The sequence below is a fragment of the Marmota monax genome, unplaced genomic scaffold, assembly GCF_021218885.2.
Source record: "Marmota monax isolate L192 unplaced genomic scaffold, Marmota_monax_Labrador192_F-V1.1 WCK01_AAM20220418_F8-fsc00458, whole genome shotgun sequence".
Classification (NCBI taxonomy): domain Eukaryota; kingdom Metazoa; phylum Chordata; class Mammalia; order Rodentia; family Sciuridae; genus Marmota; species Marmota monax.
In genome coordinates, this window is record NW_026695113.1 from 295,963 (window position 1) to 314,919 (window position 18,957).

At 37.4% G+C, this 18,957-nt stretch overlaps 1 non-coding gene across 1 annotated transcript; it reads left to right on the top strand.

The window, feature by feature from the left end:
* The first annotated feature begins 1,837 nt into the window (after positions 1-1,837).
* LOC124081799 (U6 spliceosomal RNA) lies at positions 1,838-1,944 on the top strand. Its single transcript, XR_006848128.1, has one exon. It is a non-coding gene; the product is annotated as a U6 spliceosomal RNA (small nuclear RNA).
* Positions 1,945-18,957: the final 17,013 nt, after the last annotated feature.

Here is an 18,957-nt window from a genome sequence, read left to right on the forward strand (position 1 = left end):
GTTAGTGTTAGTGTTAGGGTTAGTGTTTTATGGTTAGGGTTAGTGATAGGTAAGTGTTAGGGTAGGGTTAGATTTATGGTTAGAATTAGTGTTAGGGTTAGGGTTAGGGAAAGGGTTAGTGTAAGGTTTAGGCTTAGGGTTAGGATTAGGTTAAAGTTATGGATAGGGTTAGGGTTTGCATTAGAGTTAGGGTTATGGTTAGTGTTAGAGTTAGTGTTAGGTTAGGGTTAGGGTTAGGTTTACGGTTAGGGTAAGGTTTAGGGTTAGGGTTAGTGTTAGTGATTAGGTTAGGATTAGGGTTCAAGTTAGGGAATCTGTTAGGGTTAGGGTTAGGGATAGGATTTGTGTTAAGGTTAGGTTTAGGGTTATGATTAGATTATTGTTTGAGTTAGGGTTAGGTTTAGGGTTAGGTTTATTGTTAGGTTAAGTGTAGACATAGGGTTAGTGTTAGTGTTAGGGTTAAGTTTTTAGTGCTAGTGTTAGGTTTAGGTTTTGGGTTAGTGTTAAAGTTAGGTTTAGTGTTAGGTTGAGGGTTAGTATTAGGTAAGGGTTAAATTTATTGTTAGGGTACTGGTTAGGATTAGGTTAAGGGTTAGTTTTAGAATTAGGGTGAGGGTCAGGGTTAGGGATCTGGTTAAGGTTAGGGTTATTTTAAGAGTTAGGATTAGGGTAAGGGTTAGGGTGTTAGTTATAGGGTTAGTGTTAGGGTTAGGGTTATGGTGTTTGCTAGGTTGAGGTTAGTATTAGGGTTTTAGTTAGGGTTAGAGTTAGGGTTATGGTTGGATTAGTATTAGAGTTAGTGTTAAGGTGAGGGTTAGGGTTAGGGTTAGGGTTAAGAATATGCTTCCACTAAGGGTTAGGGTTAGGTTTAGGTTTAGTGTTATGGTAAGGGTTAGGGTTAGGGTTAGGATTAAGAATACGGTTAGGCTAAGGATTAGGGTTAGGTTTAGGGTTAGGTTTGGGGTTATGTTTAGGGTTAGAATTAGTGATAGGACTGGGATTGGGGTTAGATTTATTGTTAGGGTTGAGTTTAGGGTTAGGGTTAGTGTTACGGTTGGAGTTAGTTTTAGGTTTAGGGTTAGGATTAGGGTCAGTGTTAGGGTTAGTGTTAGGTTTAGGGTTAGACTTAAGATTCATGTTAGAGTTAGGGTTATAGTTTGTATAAGGGTTAGTGTTAGGGTTAGGGTTAGTTTTAGGGTTGGGGTTAAGGTTAGTTTTAGGGTTAGTGTTAGGGTTAGGTTAGGGTTAGGGTTATTTTTAAGGTTCATTTTAGGGTTAAGTTTAGGGTTATGGCTAATGTTAGGTTTAGAATTAGTGTTTGTGTTAGGGTGATGGTTATGGTGAGTGTTAGGGTTATGGTTAGAGTTAGGATGAGGGACAGGGTTAGGATTAGTTTTAGTGTTAGTGTTTGTGTTAGGGTTAGCATTAGGGTTTATTATACTGTCAGGATTAGGGATAGGTTTAGATTTTTTTTTATTGTTAGGGTTAGGGTTAGGGTGAGTGTTATGATTAGTGTTAGTATAAAGATTAGTGTTAGGGTTTGGGTTAAGATTAGTGACAGGGTTAGTGTTAGGGCTAAGTTTAGTGTTAGGTTTAGGTTTAGGGTTAGTGTTACTGTTAGGGTTAGGGTTAGAATTAGTGTTATTGTTAGGGTTATGGTTATGGTTAGTGATAGGGTTAGGGATAGTTTTAGGGTTAGTGTTAAGGTGAGGGTTAAATTTAGAGTTAGTGTTACAATAAGTGTTATTATAAGGATTAGAATTAGGGTTAGGGTAAATGTTAGGGTTCAGTTTACGGTTAGGTTTAGGGTGAGTTTTAGAGTTAAGTATAGGGTTAGGTGCTCACTTCAGCAGCACATGCACTAAAATTGGAACAAAACAGAGAAGATTAGCATGGCACCTGTGCAAGGATGACATGCAAATTTCTGAAGCATTCCATATTTTTATAAAAAAAAAATCAAACAATAATTTTAGAAATGAAGGAAACAATAACCCAAATTAAAAACTCAATTGAGAGTGTCACCAACATAGTGGAGCAAGTAGAAGTCAGAACGTCAGATAATGAAGACAAAATATATCATCTTGAAAAGAGTCTAGCCAACTCAGGAAGGCTGGTAAAAAATCACGAGAAAAACATCCAAGAGATATGAGATAATATAAAAAAACCAAACTTAAGAGTCATCGGGATAGAGGAAGGCATACAGGTTCAAACCAAGGAAATGGACAACCTGTTAAATGAAATAATTATAGAAAACTTTCCAGGCATAAAAAAGGAAATGGATGTACAAATTGTAGATGCATACAGGACACCGAGCATACAAAATCACAGTAGACAAATGCCAAGACACATTGTTATGAAGATATCCAATATACAGAACAAAGAGAAAATATTAAAAGCTTCAAGAGAAAAGAGGCAGATTACATTCAGGGGTAAACCAATAAGGTTAACAACAGATTTTTCATCACAGACACTGAAAGCGAGAAGATCCTGGAACAACATATTTCAAACTCTGAAAGACAATGGATGCCAACCAAGAATTTTGTACCCAGCAAAATTAAGCTTCAGGTATGAAAATGAAATAAAAATCTTTCATTATAAACAAAAGTTAAAAGAATTTGCAGCCAGAAAGCCAGCATTGCAAAGCATCTTGAGCAAAACACTACATGAGGAAGAAATGAAAAACAATAACCAAAACCAACAGTGGGAAGTACCTCAGTAAGCCAGAGAGCAGGGGGAAAGCTAATCATAGAGAAACAAACCAAATTTTACAAAAAAGATAAATAATCAAACATGGCTGGAAATACAAATAATAGATCAATAGTAACTCTAACAGAAATGGCTTAAACTCACCATTAAAGCGACATAGGCTGGTAACATGGATTAAAAAAACAAATCCAACAATATGCTGCCTCCAGGAGACACATTTGATTGGAAAAGACATACACAGGCTGAAGGTGAAAGGTTGGGAAAAAACATACCACACACATGGTCCTCGTAAGCAAGCAGGGGTGCCCATCCTCATATCGAATAAAATCGACTTCAAGATTAAGTTAATCAAAAGGGATAAGGAAGGACATTATATACTGTTAAAAGGAACCATTCACCAACAAGACATAACAATTATCAATATTTATGCACCAAATAATGGTGCTGTGACATTCATAAAACAAACTCTCCTCAAGTTCAAGAATCAAATAGACCACAACACAATAATTATGGGTGACTTCAACACTCCTCTCTCACCATTGGACAGATCCTCCAAACAAAAGTTGAATAAAGAAACTATAGAACTCAATATCACAATCAATAACCTAGACTTAACTGACATATATAGAATATATCAACCATCATCAAGTGGATATACTTTTTTTCTCAGCAGCACATGGATCCTTCTCAAACAATAGACCATATATTATGCCATAGGGCAACCCTCAGTAAATATAAAGGGGTGGAGATAATACCATGCATTCTATCTGATCATAATGGAATGAAACTGGAAATCAATGATAAAAGAAGGAAGGAAAATTCATACATCTCATGGAAAATGAACAATATGTTACTGAATGATCAATGGGTTACAGAAGACATAAAGAAGGAAATCAAAAAATTCTTAGAGACAAATGAAAATACAGACAAAACATATCAGAATCTATGGGACACAATGAAAGCAGTTTTAAGAGGAAAATTAATTTTCTGGAGGTCATTCCTCAGAAAAAGAAAAAAAAACAACAAATAAGTGAGCTCACACTTCATCTCAAAGACCTAGAAAAGGAAGAACAAAACAACAGCAAATACAGCAGAACAATAAATAATTAAAATCATAGCAGAAATCAATGAAATTGAAACAAAAAAAAAACTATTGAAAAACTTGACAAAACTAAAAGTTGGTTCTTTGAAAAAATAAATAAGATCGACAGACCCTTAGCCATGCTAACAAAGAGAAGAAGAGAGGACTCAAATTACTAACATATGAGATGAAACAGGAAATATCACAACAGATGCTACAGAAATACAGAAGACAATTAGAAGTTATTTTGAAACACTATATTCCGATAAAATAGAAGATAGTGAAGACAACGATACATTTCTTAAGTCATATGATTTGCCCAGACTGAATCAGGAGGATACACACAATTTGAACACACCAATATCAATGGATGAAATAGAAGAAGCAATCAAAGGACTACAAACCAAGAAAAGCCCAGGACTGGATGGGTATACAGCGAAGTTTTACAAAACCTTTAAAGAAGAATTAAAACCAATATTTTCAAGTTATTTCAGGAAATAGAAAAAGAGGGAGCTCTTCCAAATTCATTCTATGAGGCCAACATCACCCTGATTCCGAAACCAGACAAAGACACCTCAAAGAAAGAAAACTACAGACCAATATCTCTAATGAACCTAGGTGCAAAAATTCTCAATAAAATTCTGGCGAATTGGATACAAAAACACATCAAAAAAATTGTGCACCATGATCAAGTAGGATTCATCCCTGGGATGCAAGGCTGGTTCAATATACAGAAATAAATAAATGTTATTCACCACATCAATAAACTCAAAGATAAGAACCATATGATCATCTCAATAGATGCAGAAAAAGCATTCGACAAAGTATAGCATTACTTTATGTTCAAAACACTAGAAAAACTAGGGATAACAGGAACTTACCTCAACATTGTAAAAGCTATCTATGCTAAGCCTCAGGCTAGCATCATTCTGAATGGAGAAAAATTGAAGGCATTCCCTCTAAAATATGGAACAAGACAGGGATGCCCTCTATCACCACTTCTATTCAATATAGTCCTCAAAACACTGGCCAGATCAATTACACAGATGAAAGAAATTAAAGGCATAAAAATAGGAAAAGAAGAACTTAAATTATCACTATTTGTAGGTGACATGATTCTATACCTAGAAGACCCAAAAGGGTCTACAAAGAAACTACTAGAATTAATAAATGAATTCAGCAAAGTGGCAGGATATAAAATCAACATGCATAAATCAAAGGCATTCCTATATATCAGCAACAAAACTTCTGAAATGGAAATGAGGAAAAACACCCCATTCACAATATCCTCAAAAAAAAAATAAAATACTTGGGAATCAACCTAACAAAAGAGGTGAAAGACTTATACAATGAAAACTACAAAACCCTAAAGAGAGAAATAGAAGAAGATCTTAGAAGATGGAAAAATATACCCTGTTCATGGATAGGCAGAACTAACATCATCAAAATGGCGATATTACCAAAAGTTCTCTATAGGTTCAATGCAATGCCAATCAAAATCCCAATGACATTTCTTGTAGAAATAGATAAAACAATCATGAAATTAATATGGAAAAATAAAAGACCCAGAATAGCAAAAGCAACTATAAGCAGGAAGTGTGAATCAGGCGGTATAGCGATACCAGATTTCAAATTATACTACAGAGCAATAGTAACAAAAACAGCATGGTACTGATACCAAAACAGGCTGGTGGACGAATGGTACAGAATAGAGGACACAGAGACTAACCCACAAAGTTACAACTATGTTATATTTGATAAAGGGGCTAAAAGCATGCAATGGAGGAAGGATAGCATCTTCAACAAATGGTGCTGGGAAAACTGGAAATCCATATGCAAAAAATGAAACTGAATCCCTTTCTCTCGCCATGCACAAAAGTTAACTCAAAATGGATCAAGGAGCTTGATATCAAATCAGAGACTCTGCGTCTGATAGAAGAAAATGTTGGCTCCGAACTACATATTGTGGGGTCGGGCTCCAAATTTCTTAATAGAACACCCATATCACAAGAGTTAATAACTAGAATCAACAAATGGGACTTACTTAAATTAAAAGTTTTTTTTTTTTTTTTTTTTTTTTTTTTTTTTTTTTTTTTCTCAGCAAGAGAAACAATAAGAGAGGTAAATAGGGAGCCTACATCATGGGAACAAATTTTTACTCCTCACACTTCAGATAGAGCCCTAATATCCAGAGTATACAAAGAACTCAAAAAATTAAACAATAAGATAACAAATAACCCAATCAACAAATGGGCCAAGGATCTGAACAGACACTTCTCAGAGGAGGACATACAATTAACCAACAAGTGCATGAAAAAATGCTCACCATCTCTAGCAGTCAGAGAAATGCAAATCAAAACCATCCTAATATACCATCTCACTCCAGTAAGATTGGCAGCCAAACAACAACAAGTGCTGGCGAGGATGTGGGAAAAAGGGTACTCTTGTACAATGCTGGTGGGACTGCAAACTGGTGCGGCCAATTTGGAAAGCAGTATGGAGATTCCTGGGAAAGCTGCGAATGGAACCACCATTTGACCCAGCTATTCCCCTTCTCGGTCTATTCCCTAAAGACCTAAAAAGAGCATGCTACAGGGACACTGCTACATCGATGTTCATAGCAGCACAATTCACAATAGCAAGACTGTGGAACCAACCTAGATGCCTTTCAATAGATGAATGGATAAAAAAAATGTGACATTTATACACAATGGAGTATTACTATGCATTAAAAAATGACAAAATCATAGAATTTGCAAGGAAATTGATGGCATTAGAACAAATTATGCTAAGTGAAGCTAGCCAATCCCTAAAAAACAAATGTCAAATGTTTTCTTTGATATAAGGAGAGTAACTAAGAACAGAGTCGGGAGGAAGAGCATGAGAAGATTAACATTAAACAGGGGTGAGAGGTGGGAGGGGAAAGGAAAGAGAAGGGAAATTGCATGGAAATGGAAGGAGACCCTCATGGTTATACAAAATTACATACAAGAGGAAGTGAGGGGAAAGGGGAAAAAACAACAGGGAGAAATGAATTACAGTAGACGGGGTAGAGAGAGAAGATGGGAGGGGAGGGGATGGGGGATAGTAGAGGATAGGAAAGGCAGCAGAATACAACAGACACTAGTATAGCAACATGTAAAACAGTGGATGTGTAACCAATGTGATGCTGTAATCTGTATACGGGGTAAAAATGGGAGTTCATAACCCACTTGAATCAAAGTGTGAAATATGATATGTCAAGAACTATGTAATGTTTTGAACAACCAACAATAAAAATTAAAGAAAAAAATAAAATAAAACCAACCTAACAGATAAAAAAAAAAGAAATGCAAATCCAAACCACCCTAAGATACCATCTCACTCCAGTGAGATTGGCAGCCATTATGAAGTCAAACAACAAGTGCTGGCAAGAATGTGGGGGAAAGGATACACTTGTACATTGCTGGTGGGACTGCAAATTGGTGTGGCCAATTTATAAAGCAGTATGGAGGTTCCTTGGAAAGCTGTGAATGGAACCACCATTTGACCCAGCTATTCCCCTTCTTGGGCTATTCCCTAAAGACCTTAAAAGAGCATGCTATGGGGACACAGCTACAACAATGTTCATAGCAGCAAAGTTCACAATAGCTAGACTGTGGAACCAACCTAGATGCCCTTCAATAGATGAATGGATAAAAAAAAGTGGCATTTATACACAATGGAGTATTACTCTGCACTAAAAAATGACAAAATCATGGAATTTGCAGGGAAATGGATGGCACTAGAGCAGATTATGCTAAGTGAAGCTAGCCAATCCCTAAAAAATAAATGCAAAATGTCTTCTTTGATATAAGGAGAGCAAGTAAGAACAGAATAGAGAGGAAGAGCATGAGAAGATCACAACTAAACAGGGATGAGAGGGGGGAGGGAAAGAGAGAGAGAAGGGAAATTGAATGGTAAAGGAAGGAGACCCTAATTGTTACACAAAATTACATATAAGAGGGAGTGAGGGGAAAGGGGGAAAAAACAAGAGAGAGAAATGAATTACAGTAGATGGGGTAGGGAAAGAAGACGGGAAGGGAGGGGATGGGAGGGGAGGGAAGGGGATGGGAGGGGGGATAGTAAAGGTTAGGAAAGGCAGCAGAATACAACATACACTAGTACGACAGTAGGTAAAAAAGTGGATGTGTAACCGATGGGAATCTGCATTATGTATACGGGGTAAAAATGGGAGTTCATAATCCGCTTGAATCAAATGTATGAAATATGATATGTCAAGAACTTTGTAATGTTTTGAACAACTAATAAAAAAGTATAGGGTTAGGGTTAGTTTTAGGGTTAGTTGTAGTGTTAGGGTTAGTGGTTTTGTTAGGTTTAGGCTAAGGGTTAGGGTTTGTGTTAGGGTTAATAGGGTTAGGGTTATGTTTAGGTTCATTATTAAGGATACGATTAGGGTAATGATTAAGTTTAGGGTTCATGTAAGTTTTATGGTTAGGGTTGGTGTTAGGGTAAGTGTTGGGGTTTGGGTTAGTATTATGGTTAGAATTAGTGTTAGGGTTACTGTTAGGGATAGGGTTAGTGTAAGGGATAGGATTAGGGTTAGGATTAGGGTTAGAGGTAGGGATAGGGGTAAGGTTTGTGTTAGGGTTAGTGTTAGGGTTAATGTTAGAGTTAGTGTTAGGTTTAAATTTAGTGTTAGGGTAAGGGTTAGGGTTAGGGTTAGTGTTAGTGATTGGGTTAGGGTTACAGTTTGGGTTATGTATGTGTTAGGGTTAGGGTTAGGGATAAGATTTGCATTAGGGTTAGGTTTAGGGTTATGGTTGGATTATGATTTGAGTTAGGGTTAGGATTACAGTTAGGGTTAGTGTTAGGGTTAAGGATAGGGTTAGGGTTAGAGTTAGGGTTATGGTTAGGATTAGGGTTAGTGTTAAAGTTAGGGTTCATGTTAGGTTGAGGGTTAGGGTTACTGTTAGGGTTAGTGATATGGTTAGGGTTAGGTTTAGGTTTAGTATAATGTAAGGTTTAGTGTTATTGTTAGGGTACTGGTTAGCATTAGGTTCAGGGTTAGTTTTAGAATTAGGTTGAGTATCAGGGTTAGGGATTGGGTTACGGTTAAGGTTAGTTTAAGAGGTAGGATTACAGTTAGGATCGGGGTTAGTGTTAGGGTTAGGGTTATGGTTTGTGTTAGGTTGAGATTTAGGTTTAGGGTTTCGGTTATGGTTAGGGTAACATTTGGATTAGGGTTAGAGTTAGGGTTAGGGTTAGTGTTAGGGTTAAGGGTAGGGTTAGGGTTAGTATTAGGTAAGGGTTAGGGTTATTGTTAGGGTACGAGTTAGGGTTAGGTTTAGGGTTAGTTTTAGAATTAGGGTAAGGTTCAGGATAGGGATCGGGTTAGGGTTGGGGTTAGTTTAAGATTTAGGATAAGGGTTAGTTCTACTGATAGTGTTAGGGTTAGTGTTAGGGTTAGGGTTATGGTTTGTGTTAAGTTGATGGTTATGTTTAGAGTTTGGGTTAGGGTTAGAGTTAGGGTTACAGTTGGATTAGGTTTAGAGTTAGGTTACGGTTAGGTTTAGAGATAGTGTTAGGGTTAAAATAGGTTTAGGCTAAGGGTTAGGGTTAGGATTAGTGTTAGGGTTAGGGTTAGGGTTAGGATTAGGGTTGGGTTTAGAATTAGTTATAGGGTTAGGGTTCATGTAAGATTTAGGGTTCATTTGGGTTAGGGTTTCTGTTAGGGTTAGGGTTAGATTTAGAGTTAGGATTTGTGTTAGAATTAGGGTTAGGTTTAAGGTTAGTGTTAGTGTGAAAATTAGGTTTAGGGTTAGTGTTAGTGTTAGGATTAGGATTCGTTTTATGCTTAGTGTTAGGGTTAGTGTTAGTGTTACAGTTAGGGTTAGTGTTACTGTTAGGTTTAGGGTTAGGGATAAGTTTAGGGTGAGCATTAGGGTTACGGTTAAGGTTAGGGTTAGTGTTACGGTTCGGGTTAGGGTTAAGACTAAAATTAGTGTTAGGTTTAGGGTTATGGTTAGGATTAGAGTTAGGGTAAGGATTTAGGGTTAGTGTTAGGTAAGGGGTAGGGTTAAGGTTAGGTTGGGTTAGGGTTATGGTTTGGGTTATGATTTGTGTTAAGGTTAGGGTTAGGGTTTGGGTTTGTGTTACATTGTCAGTTCGTGTTATGGTTACTGTTAGGTTATGGTTAGGGTTCGTGTTAGGGTTATGGCTAGGTTTAGTGTTAGGGTGTGGTGTAAGTTTTTGGTTAGGGTTAGGATTAGAATTAGGATTAGTATTTCACTTAGGGTTAGATTTAGGTTTAGGGTTTGCGATAAGGTTAGTGTTAGAGATAGTGTTAGGGATAGGGTTAGGTTTAGGGTGAGGTTTAGAGAAAGGGTTAGGGTTAGGGTTACGGTTAGGATTAGAGTTATGTTTAGGGTTATGGTTAGGGTTAGTGTTAGGGTTAGGGTTAGGATTAGGGTTATTGTTAGTGTTTTGGTTAGGATTAGGTTTACGGTTAGGGTTATACTTAGGGTTAGGGTTAGTGTTAGTGTTAGGTTTAGGATTAGGTATAGGTTTGGAGTTAGTGTTAGTGTTGTAGTTACAGTTAGGGTTAGTGTTAGGTTTAGGGTTAGGGTTAGCATTAGGTTTAGGGTTAGGGATAGGGTTAGTGTTAGAGCAAGGGTTATGGTTATGGTTATGGTTAGTGTTAGGGTTTGGTTGGGGTTAGAATAAGGTTTAGAATTAGGTTTAGAGTTAGTGTTAGGGTTAGGGTTAGGGTTAGGTTTCCAGTTAGTTTCAGAGTTAGGGTTAGGGTTAAGTTTAGGGATAGTTTTAGGGTTAGTGGTACGGTTAGGGTTATGGTTTGTGTTAGGGTTAGGTTTAGGGATAGGATTTGTGTTAGGGTTAGGTTTAGAGTTATGGTTGGATTATGGTTAGAATTAGGGTTAGGGTTAGGTTTAGTGTTAGGGTTAAGTGTAGGGTTAGTTTTAGTGTTACTGTTAGGGTTAGGGTTAGTGTTAGATTCAGGGTTAGGTTTAGTGTTAAAATTAGGGTGTTAGGTTTATGGTTAGGGTTAGTGATAGGGTTAGGATTATGGTTAGAGTTACCGTTAGGGTTAGGGTTAGGGTAAGTGTTTGGTTTATTGTTAATGTTAGGGTTAGGATTAGGTAAGGATTAGGTTTAGGGATAGGTTAGGGTTTGGATTATGGTTTGGTTTAGGGTTACAGTTAGGATTAGGGACAGGGTTTAGGTTAGAATTAGGGTTATGCTTAGGGTAAGGGTTAAGGTTTTGGTTAGGTTTAGAGTTAGTGTTAGTGTAAGGGTAAGTGTTAGGGTTAGTGTTAAAATTAGGTTTAGTGTTTGGTTTAGGATTAGTTTTTGGTTTGGGGTCAGATTTAGCATTAGTGTTAATATTAGGTTTTGGGTTACTGTTATGGTTACTGTTAGGTTTAGGTTAGGGTTAGGGTTACGGTTAGGTTAAGATTAGGGTTAGGATTAGGGTTAGGCTTAGGGTTCATGTTAGGGTTAGGGTTAGGGTTAGAATTAGGTTTGGGTTCATATTAGGGTAGGGGTAGGGGTATTGTTAGCTTTAGGTTTAGGGTTAGGTTTAGATTTAGTGTTAGGGTTACAGTTAGGGTTAGGGTTAGTGATAGGGTTAGGGTTAGGTTTAGAGTTAGGTTTAGGGTTAAGATTAGGGTTAAGTTTAATGTTTGGTTAGTCTTAGGGTTTGGGTTCGAGTTTGTATAAGCATTATGGTTAGGGTTAGGGTTAGTGTATGGGTTAGTGTTAAAGTTAGTGTTAGTGTTTGGGTTAAGGTTAGGGTTAGGGTTATTGTTAAGTTTACAGTTTATGTTATGGTAGTGTTAGGCTTAGGATTAGGGATAGGGTTGCAGTTAGGATTAGGTTTAGTGTTAGTGTAAGGGATAGAGTTAGGGTTAGAATTAGGGTTAGTGTTAGGTTAGGTTCAGCGTTAAAATAATATTTAGGTTTAGATTTAGGGTTATAATTAGAGTTAGTGTTAGTGTTAGGGTTTGGGTTAGGGTTAGGATTAGGATTAGGGTTAAGATAGGGTTAGGATAAGGGTTAGGGATAGTGTTAGGGTTGGGGTTAGGTTTCTGTTTAGGGTGTGTGTTAAGGATAGGGTTAGGGTTAGATTTAGGTTAGGGTTAGGTTTTGGCTTAGGGTACGTGTTAAGGTTAGGGTTAGGGTTAGTGTTATTTTTAGGTTTAGGATTAGTATTAGGGTTAGTGTCAGGGTTACAGTTAGGGTTAGTGTTAGTGTTTGGTTTAGCATTATGATTAGGTTCAGGGTTAGAGTTATGGTTAGGATAAGGGTTAATGTGAGGTTTAGTGTTAGGTTTAGTTTTAATATAAGGGTTAGGGTTAGGGATAGGTTTAGGGTTTAGGTTAGTGTTAGGGTTCGGTTTAGGTTTCGGGTTAGGGTTAGGGTTGATGTTATTGTTAGGGTTAGGGTTACTTTTAGGTATAGGTAAGGAATAGGGTTAGGGTTTGGGTTAGTGTTAGGGTTAGGGTTAGGGTTCAGTTTAGGTTTTGGGTTAGGGTAAGTGTTGATGTTATTGTTAGGGTTAGGTTTACTTTTAGGGTTACATAAGGGTTATGGCTAGGGTCAGAATTAGTACTATGGTTAGGATTAGGGTTAGGTTTAGGTTTAGGATTATGGTTAGTGTTAGGTTTCGGGTTAGGGTTAGGGTTAGAGTTAGTGTTAGTGTTAGGTTTAGGTTTAAGGTTAGGGTTAGGTTTAGGGTAACGATTAGGGTTACTGTTAGAGTTAGGGTTAGAGTTCATGTTAGAGTTAGGGTTAGGGTTAGTGTAAGGTTTAGGATTAAGGTTAGGGTTACCATTAGTTTTAGGATTAGAGTTAGTGTTTTTGTTAGGTTTAGGGTTAGGGTAATGGTTAGAGTTAGGGTTAGGTTTAGGATTAAGGTTAGTTTTAGGTTAGTGTTAGGGTTAGGGTAAGTTTACGGTTAGGTTATGATTTGGGTTAGGGTTTGTGTTATGGTTAGGGTTAGGTTAGGGTTAGTGTTAGGGTTAATGTTAGAGTTAGGGTTAGGGTTTGTGTTTGTGTTAGGGATAGGTTTAAGGTAAGGATTAGGGTTAGGATAAGGATTATGATTAGAGTTAGTGTTACTGTTAGGGTTAGGGTTTTGGTGAGTGTTAGGCTAAGGGTTAGGGTTAGGGTTAAGATTAGTGTTAGGTTAGGGTTAGTGTTAGGATTAGGATTAGGGTTAGGGTTAGGTTTAGGGTTAGTGTTAAGTTAGGATGAGGTTTAGTTTAGAGTTAGTGTCAGGGTTAGGGTTAGGGTTGGGGTTAGGGTTCGTGTTACAGTTAGGTTTAGGGTTAGGTTTACTTAGGGTTAAGGTTAGTGTTATGGTTAGGGTTATTTTAAGTTTAGGGTTAGGGTTAGTGTTAGTGTTAGTGTGAGGTTTTGAGTTAGCGTTAAGTTTAGGGTTAGATTTACAGTTAGTGTTAGCGTTAGGGTTACGGTTAGGGTTATCTTTAGTGTTAGGGTTAGGATTAGGGTTATGGTTAGTGTTAGGGTTAGGTTTAGGGTTAGGCTTACTGTTAGTGTTAGTGATTGGGTTAGGTTTAGGAATAATGTTAGGGTTAGGGATAGGTTTAGAGATAGTGTTAGGGTTAGGGTTAAAATTAGGGTTAGTGTTACATTTAGGGTTAAGATTAGGGCTAGTGCTATGTTTCAGTTCAGGGTTAGGTTTAGTTTAAATGTAAGGGTTAGTGTTAGGGTTACAGTTAAAGTTAGGATTTGGTTAATGTTAGGATTAGGGTTAGGGTTCGGTTTAGGGCTGGGATTAGTGTTAGGGTTAGGGTTAGGGTTTTTGTTAGGGTAAGGGTTAGGGTTAGGTTTAGGTTTTGTGTTTGGGTTAAATTTAGGGTTAGACTTACAGTTAGTATTAGGGTTAGAGATAGTTTTAAGTTTAGGGTTATTGTTAGGGTTAAGGTTAGGGTTGAGTTTAGTGTTAGGGTTAGGTTTAGGTTTAGGGTTAGTGTTAATGTTAGGTTTAGTGTTAGGGTTAGGGTTAGGTTTAGGGTTAGGTCTAAGTTTAGGATTAGAAATAGGGTTAGGGTTAGTGTTAGGGTTAGAATTAGTGTTAGGGATAGGGTTAGGGTTAAATTTAATGTTAGGCTTAGTGTCACTGTTAGGTTTATGTTTAGGTTTAAGTTTTTAGATATGATTAGGAATAGTGTTAGTGTTAGGGATATGTATAGGGTTAGTGTTTCAATTAGGGTTAAAGTTAGGGTTACTGTAAGTATAGGGTTAGGGTAAGGGTTAGCGTTACAGTTAGTATTAGGGTTAGAATAAGTGTTGGGGTTAGGGTGAAGTTTAGGGTTAGTGTTACTGTTAGGGATAGTATTATGATTAGTGTTAGGTTTAGGGTTAGGCTTAAGCTTAGGGTTAGTGATAGGGTTAGGTTTAGGGTTAGTGTTAGGGTTAGGGTTATTGTTAGATTTAGGGTTGGGTTAGGGTTATGTAAGGGTTAAGGTTAGGATTAGATTAGGGTTAAGTAAGGGTTAGGGTTAGGTAATGGTCAGGATTAGAGTTAGGGTTAGGGTTAGTGTTAGGGTTAGTGTTAGAGTTAGGGTTAGGGTTAGGTTGAGTGTTAGGGTTAGGGTTAGTTTAGGCTTAGTGTTAGGGTTAGGGTTAGGGTTAGTGTTAGGGTGCATGTTAGGTTTAGGATTAGGCTTTGTGTCAGGGTTAGGTTTAGGGTTATTGTTAGGCTTAGAGTTAATGTTACAGGTAGGGTAATGGTTAAGTTTAGGATTAGTGTTTGTGTAAGATTTAGAGTTAGGTTTAGGGTTAGTGTTAGAGTTATGGTTAGGTTTAGGTTTAGGTTTAGGTTTAGGGTTAGGGTTAGGGTCAGTTTTAAGGTTTGGGTTATGCTAGGGTTATGGTTAGTGTTACAGTTTTGGTAAATATTAGTGTTAGGGTTAGGGATAGAGTTAGGGTTAGTGTTATTGTTAGATTAGTGTTAGAGTTATGGTTAGGGTTAATGTTCAGGTAGGGTTAATACTAAGTTTAGGTTTAGTGTTAGAGATAGGGTCAGGGTTCATGTAACGATTAAGGTTAGGGATAGTGTTAGGTTTATGTTAGGGTTAGGGTTAGGGTTACTGTTAGGTTTAGTTTTAGGTTAAGTTTTAGGTTTCATGTAAGTGTTAGGGTTATGGTTAGTGTTAGTTTTAGGTTAAGGTTAGGGTTAGTGTTAGGGTTAGGGTTAGTGTTATTGTTAGGGTTAGGTTTAGGATTAGTGTAAAGGTTAATGTTAGGGTTATTATTATGGTTAGGTTTAGGGTTCATGTTAGCGTTAGGATTAGGGTTAGTGTTAGGTTTAGGTTTAGGGTTAGTGTTAGTGTTAGAGTTAGGGTTAGGGATTGTGTTAGGGTTAGGGATAGGTTTAGTGTTAGTGTTAGGGTTAGGCTTAATGTTAGGGTTAGAGTTAGTGTTATGTTTATGTTTGGGGTTAGTTTTAGGTTTAGGGTTAAACGGGTTATGGTGAGTTTTAGGATTAGTGTAAGGGTTAGGGTTAGGGTTAGTTTTAGTGTTAGGTATAGGGTTCTTGTTAGCGTGAGGTTTGGGGTTAGTTTTAGGGATAAGATTAGGTTTTGGATTAGCTTTAGTGTTTGTAAGGGTTAGGGTTAGGGATATGTTAGGATTAGGAATAGGTTTAGGGTTAGGGCTAGGATTAGTGTTAGGGTTAGGGTTAGGGTTAGGGTTAGTGTTAGAATTAAGATTAGGGTTATGGTTAGGGTTAGTTGTAGGTTTAGGGTTAGAGTTAGGGTTTGGGTTAGGTTTATGGTTAGTTTTAGAGTTAGATTTACAGTTAGGGTTAGTGTTAATATTAGTGGTAGGTTCAGGGATATGTTTTGTGTTAGGGTAAGGGTTAGGTTTAGGTTTTCTGTTGGGTTAGTGATAGGATTAGGGTTAGAGTTATGGTTAGGATTAGAGTTAGAATGAGGCTTGGGATTAGGTTTAGGGATAGTTTCAGGGTTACAGGTACGAAAGGGTTAGTGATAGTGCTAGTGTTAGTGTATAGGTAAGGGTTAGGGTTTTAGTTAGGTTTAAGGTTAGTGTGAGGGTTATCTTAGGGCTAGGTTTAGTGTATGTTTTAGTGTTAGTGTTAGAGTTACAGTTAGGGATAGTGTTAGGGTTAGAGACATGTTTAGGGTTACTTTTAGGTTTATAGTTAAGACTAGAATTAGTGTTACGGTAGGGCTAGTGTTTGGTTAATGTTTGGGTTAGGGTTAGGGTTAAGCTTAGTTTTTAGGTTAGGGTTAGGTTTAGGGTTAGGGTTAGGGTTAGGGTTACTTTTAGAATTGGCAATAGGGTTAGGATTATGGTTAGTGTTAGGTTAGTGTTAAGGTAAGAATTATGGTTTGTGTTAGGGTAAGATTTAGGTTTAGGTTTTTTGTAAGGGTTAGAGTTAAAAGTTAGGTTTAGTTTTAGGGTTACAATTAAGGTTAGTGTTACGTTTAGGTTTATGGTTAGGTTTAGAATTGGTATTTAGGTTCGTGTTATACATAGGTTTAGGGTTACTGTTAGGGGTAGAGTTAGGGTTAGTGTTACAGTTAGGGTTATGGTTAGGAAGAGGGTTAGAGTGAGGCATACGGTTAAGGTTAGGGTTAGTTGTATGGTTACCGGTAGGTTAGGTATAGTGTTAGGGTTAGGGTTAGTATTACTGTTAGTGTTAGGTTTAGGGTTAGTGTTCGGGTTAGTGACAAAGTTAGTGTTAGGGTTAGGGTTAGTTTTAGGGTTAGTGTTTGTATTAGTGTTAGGGTTAAAGTTAGGTAAGGGTTAGGGTTAGTGTTAGGTTATGGTTAGGGTTATGTTTTGCTATAGGGTTTGTGTTAGATTTATGTTAGTGTTAGGGTTAGGGTAACATTAGGGTTAGGGTTAGGGTTAGCCTTAGGGTTAGTATTAGTGTTAGGGTTAGGGTTAGGTTTAAGTTTAGTGTTAGGGTTATGGTTAGTTTTAGGGTTAGTGATACGGTTAGGGTTAGGGTTATGGTTAGTGTTAGGGTTAGCTTTCAGATTAGGGTTAGGGTTAGGTTTCTGGTTATGGTTATGATTTGTGTTAGGGTTAGGGTTAGGGTTAGTGTTAGGGTTAGGTTTAGGGTTAGGGTCAGGTTTAGGGTTTGTTTTATGTTTAGGGTTATGGTTGGGTTAGGATTAGTTTTGGGGTTAGTGTTAGGCTTAGATTTAGGGTTAGTGTAGGGTTAGAGTTAGGGTTAGTGTTATGGTTAGGGTTAGAGTTAGGGTGAGGCTTAGGGTTAGTGTTAGGTAGGGTTAGGGTTAGAATAAGTGTTAGGGTTGGGGATAGAGTTAGGGTTAGTGTTATTGTTAGGATTCAGTTTAGGTTTTCATTTAGGATTAGCATTAGTGTTCATTTTAAATTTAATTTTAGGGTTAGGGTTGGTGTTAGGGTTGGTTTTAGGGTTTGTGTTAGGGTTAGGTTTAGGGTTAGGATTAAGTTAAGGTTAGGGTTATTATTAGGGTTAGGGTCAGGGTTGGGTATAGGTTTGGGGATAGAGTTAGGGTTAGTGTTAGTGATACATTAGGGATAGGGTTAGAGTTAGGGTTAGGGATAGGGTTATGATTAGGATTAGGTTTATGGTTAGGGTTAGTGTTAGGTTTAGGGTTAGGTTAAGGGTTAAGGTAAAGTTTAGGGTAAGGGTTAGGGTTATTGTTAAAATTAGTGTTAGTGTAGGGTTAGGGTTAGTGTTAGGGTTAGGGTTAAAATTTGTCTTAGGCTACAGTTAAAACTATGTTTAAGGTCCCGGTTACAGTTAGGATTAGGGTTAGTTTTAGAGTTAGGTTTAGATGAGGTAGGGTTCAAGATAGGGTTAGGGTTAGTGGTAGTGTTAGGGTTAGGTTTAGGATTAGGTTTAGGTTAGTGTTAGGTTTAGGTTTAGGGTTCATGTTAAAGTTAAGTTAGGGTTAATGTTAGCTTTAGTTTTGAGGATAGGGTTAGGGTTAGGGTTAGTATGAAGTTTAGGGTTATGGTTATAGTTAGGTTTAGGGTTAGTGTTAAGATTAGGGTTAGGTTTAGGGTTAGCTTACGGTTAGAATTAGGGTGAGGGTTAGAGTTAGGTTTAGGATTAGGGTTATTGTTAGGGTTAGTGGTAGGGTTAGGGTTAGGGTTAGTTTTAGGGTTAGGGTTAGGGTTAAAGATAGGGTTAGTGTTAGTGTTAGCTTTAGTGTTAGGTTACAGTTGTTTATAAAGTTAGGGTTTGTGTTGGGGTTAAGTTTAGGGTTATGGTTAGGGTTATGATAAAGTTTAGGATTAGGGTTAGAGTTAGGTTTATTGTTACATTTAGATTAGGTTTAGGGTTAGGATTAGGGTTAGTGTTAAGGTTAGGATTTGGGTTAAAATAGGGTTAGGGTTAGATTTATGGTTCATGTTAGAATTAAAATTAGGGTTCGTTTTAGGTTTAGGGTTACAGTTAGTGCTAGGGTTAGGTTTAGGGTAAGGGTTAAGATTAGCATTAGGTTAGGGTTAGGGTTTGGGTTAAATTTGGATTAGGGTTAGATTTATGGTTTGTGTTAGGATTAAGGTTAGGGTTTCTGTTAGGTTTATGTTTAGGGTAAGGGATAGGGTTAGGGTTAGTGTTAGGGTTAGGTTTAGGTTTAGGTTTTGGGTTATATTTAATGTTAGGGTTAGGGTTAGTGTTAGGATTAGGGTTAGGATTAGTGTTACAGTTAGGATTAGGGTTAGGGTTATGGTTAGTGTTTGGGATGGAGTTATATTTAGTGTTAGGGTTAGGCTTAGGATAAGGGTTAGGGTTACTGTTACTTTTAGGATAAGGGTAAGGTTTAGGTTTAGTGTTTGGGTTAGGGTTAGTATTCAGCTTAGGGTAAGGGTTAGGGTGAGGCTTAGGTTCATTTCAGGGTAAGGGTTAGTTTTAGGGTTAGGATTAGGGTTGTGCTTAGAGTTAGGGTTAGGGTTAGCGTTAGGTTAAGGTTAGTGTTTAGTTTACGGTTAGTGTTAGGGTTATGGTTATGGTAAATGTTACAAAGAGGGTTAGTGTTAGGGTTGTGTTCAGGTTAATATTAGGGTAAGGAGTCATGTTAGGGATAGGGTTAGGGTTAGTTTTAATTTCTGGTTTAGGGTGAGTGTTAGAGTTAGGGTTAGGATTAGGGTTAGTGTTAGTTTTAGGTTTAGGATTA